This window comes from Echinops telfairi, unplaced genomic scaffold (assembly GCF_000313985.2).
Source record: "Echinops telfairi isolate 266 unplaced genomic scaffold, ASM31398v2 ScPeMD7_74;HRSCAF=306, whole genome shotgun sequence".
Lineage (NCBI taxonomy): Eukaryota > Metazoa > Chordata > Mammalia > Afrosoricida > Tenrecidae > Echinops > Echinops telfairi.
This window is the reverse complement of record NW_022103972.1, coordinates 692,671-696,573: the sequence shown is the minus strand read 5'-3', so window position 1 is coordinate 696,573 and position 3,903 is coordinate 692,671.

Here is a 3,903-nt window from a genome sequence, read left to right as displayed (position 1 = left end):
GGAAGCAGGCTTACCAGTGGTGGGACTAGACAGTTGTCTGGCAGCTGACTGCCTTCAGGGGAGTAACATGTCAATTATTAGCTGCAAGCAGTGTCTAAGTCTAACATATTTGGGGGAGATGACTTGGAAGTAATCTTTCTGTTTCCCACAACTATGTGTCCTCATTGACTTGCTGGTAGTAAGTGACCTAAGAATTACACACACACACACACACACACACACACACACACACACTACACTAATAAGAAAGGAAAGTAGGAAAACACCCAACACAAAAGGTATTAAGATGACATCTCAGAGTGCGCAGATGGAGATAATAAACTGAACTCAGGCATTAAAAGACTGAGGCTAGAAGACTGACTTAGAAAACACAATCCAAGTCCTGTTTCTCCGCTCCTCGTCCTCCCATCACTGGCCGCGTATGTGTCTCCCAGACTCCAGCGCTGTGTTTGCAGCATCTCCGAGCCGCCGCGTGAGAAGGTCAGTTGGAGGGGTCACCACACGTTTTGCAGTGGCTGTTTTCGGGAGTGAGTCCCCATTCGGAGTGGAGGCAGACATCGCTGAGCCCCCTGGCTCAGGGCTGGCCCTCAGACTGCTCCTGGGAACGATGGCAAATCCGCGGTGGTCCCCCAAGAGCGGGCGAGCTCAGCGTGGGGTCTAGCAGTGGAGGGCCCGGCGTAGATGGGTTGGGGAGGGCGCAAGACCTGTATTCTTCCCACTTTCTGAAGGGTTCCCCTCTAAGCTGGGGTGCAGATCTTTTCTTGCAACCGCTTTAGCCAGTTCTCTGGGAAGCCATCTCCTGGTCAGAGTGGGACTGCACACTCTTTCCACATGGCATCCCTCTGAGGCTGGGAGACTTGCGTGGATCACGTCCCCTGGGGCCCAAACCCAGGGTGACCTGGTGGACAATTCCTCAGGCACGTGTGGGTGGGAGGGAGAGGCCATTACTGCAGAGTTGCCCAAACCAGATGAGCCGTATGCACCACCAAGTGCCGGACCTCCTACCTAGACTTTCCGGTTCACCTCTACAACACCCCCACCCCACCCCGCCACCCCTTACCTTTCTGGTTTAAAGCTTTTCCTCGAGCGTAAAGATTAATTTGGCCTCATTCCGGAGAAACTATTAACCAGCTCAGAGATTGTAACATTTAGGGGGTGGGGTAGGATGGTCGTTGTGGGGAGTTTACCTTGCTTGAACTTGGCTTGCTGTTGCTCACACATTGATTGCTTTTATTCACTCTCTGAATATCCTAATGCAGTGGCACTGCTATTGCCCCTTCTCTAGAGGGGAGGAAACTTTAAGTTGACACAGAAATTTATCCAAACTCATACAAGGAGGGTGTGCTTGAGTTAGAGGGGGAACCCGGCATGCTGGACCCATCAATGGGATCAACCCGATGGTGTCACCAATATCCCATTGCGAATGGCTTTCACCAGGACACTATTCCCCCTAGTGGCAATGAGGGCTGGTGGGCTGGCTGCTGGAGAGAAGACTCTGCTTCAGCCAAGAACGGAGGAAGAGAAGCTGCCGGGAGGGGATTGAGGGGCAGGTCACAGGGCTCAGGCCCTAGGGGTGGGGTTTGCCGGCCCCCACTCACCAGGGTGACACCACCTGTAGTTACACCAGAAGCATAACACATTCTGTATTCTTTCCCCCCCAAAGTGGGGCTTCTCTGCATGGAAATGAACCGGTTCCAATGAAAGTTCAGCACTTGCCTACTTGACAAAGTCTGGGCTGCGAGCACTTGCCCTTCATCAGGAGAAAACCCAGTCCTCACTGCTGACCACGCCCAATGTCATCCCCCACCTCAGTAAGAGTATTCTGATTTATGGGCAATGAATGGAGCTGCTAACAACAAGGCCAGCAGTTCAAATACACACGTTGCTCCTTAACAGAAAGTTGAACGGAAGCTCAGGCTAAAGACTGGAAGTCTCTGAAACCCCAAGGGCCTTTCTACCCTGCCGGGTAGGGTCACTATGAGTCAGAAGGGACTCCACTGCAGTGAATTTTGTTTTGAATAAACCCTGCTAAAAATTGCTTGGTGGAGCTCACAGTTTAGTCTGGGAAGGCAAGCATGTTGTCTCTTGGCACCTAAAAATAAACATCCCAAAGGAGACCCATTTGTCTTCTCACTTGATATGCTTCTCCAAAAAGCCTTTTCATCCAAGCTCAACTCACTGCTGCCCAGGAAGTTCTGACTCACAGTGAGCCAGTTAAAGAGTAACACTGCTCCTTTGTGTGGGTGTTAAGTCTTTACACCGGAGTAGAAAGTCTCATCTTTTTCCCACTAAGTGGCTGGTAGTTTCTAACTGCTGACCTTGCAGTTAGTAGTCCAGCTTGTAACCACAATGTTACCAGGGATCCCTCTTTTTCATCCAGTAGGACAAATTAATCTGTGGTGATGTTTCCCACAAAAAAAAGAGAAAAAAACCCCACAATCCATCAATCTGCTGCCTACAGGGGACACACATCTCAATGCTGAGAATTAAAGGCTGGAGAAAAGCATACCAAGCAAACAGCAATTTTTTTAAAAAGCAGGGGTTTCAATCCTAATCTTGTATAAAATTGACTTCAAAGTGAAAACCATAAAAAGAGATAAGGAGGGACACTATATATTGTCCAATGGAATGGTAGACAAAGAAACACTAAGCATTGTATACATATATTCCCTGAATGAGAGACCCGCTGAATACCTCAACCAAACACTCCAAAAGATGGAAAAACAAATCACAGCCTCAACAATTATAGTGGATGACTTCAATACACCGCTCTCTGAGAAAGATAGATCACAGGGAGAGAAACTCAACAAGGAGGCTTAAGATCTCAATACTACAATTAGACAATTTGACCTGATATTTTCCGAGCTTTGCATCCAAATACAAAAAAGTTCACATTCTTTTCAAGCCCGCATGGCACATATTAGAAGAAAAATCACATGCTGGGGCATAAGGCGAATCTATATCAATGTAAACACATTGATATCTTACAGGCCTCTTTCTCGGACCACTGTGCCATAAGGCTGGAAATTACCAAAAGGAAGACGAAGAAAACAAAACAAACATTTGGAGGACGAGTAACTCTCTATTGCAAAAGGAGTGCATACTGGCACAGATCAGAGATGAAATTAGGAAATTTCTAGAAACCAATGAGAATGAGAACACGACGTACTAAAACTCTTTTTAAAAAAAATCATTTTATTAGGGGCGAGACTCATGATTGACATGCTGGCACAAAATTTACAACAACTACAGCAGAGTCAGCAGGACAATCCTACTAACAGCAAAATAAAAGAAACAATAAAAATCAGGGCTGAGATTCAGGAGAGGGAAAGTAAGAAAACTATAGAAAAAAATTAATGCTGTTAAAAGTTTGTTCTTTGAAAGGATAAACAGATTCAACTGGAAAACACTCGTAAAGGTCAACAAACAGTCCCTGAACTAACTACAAGTACTTCTTTCTTGTTGCTGTGTTTTATTTTGTTTTGTCATTGGATTGTTGGTGTTGTTTGTGTGGTTTTCTTTTATTTGCTTCATTGGTTTTGCTTTGTCTTGTTTTTGTACATGTTACTATCTCCACAGGTCTTTCTAGATAAGATAGGTTGGATGAACAATCTGGAGGCAAAATCAATGGGACCAGCAGTTCTGGGGGGACATGGGAGAGGGAGAGGAGGGGGAACGGTAGTGGTGCTAACAAACCCAGGGACAAAGGAATAACAAGTGATCCAAATCGGTGGTGAGGAGGATGTAGGAAGCCTGGTAGGGCATGATCAAGGGTCATGTAACCAAGAGGAATTACTGAAACCCAAATGAAGGTTGAGCATAATAGTAGGACAAGAGGAAAGTAAAAGGAAATAGAGGAAGGAGCTAGGAGGCAAAAGGCATTTATAGAGGTCTAAATAAAGG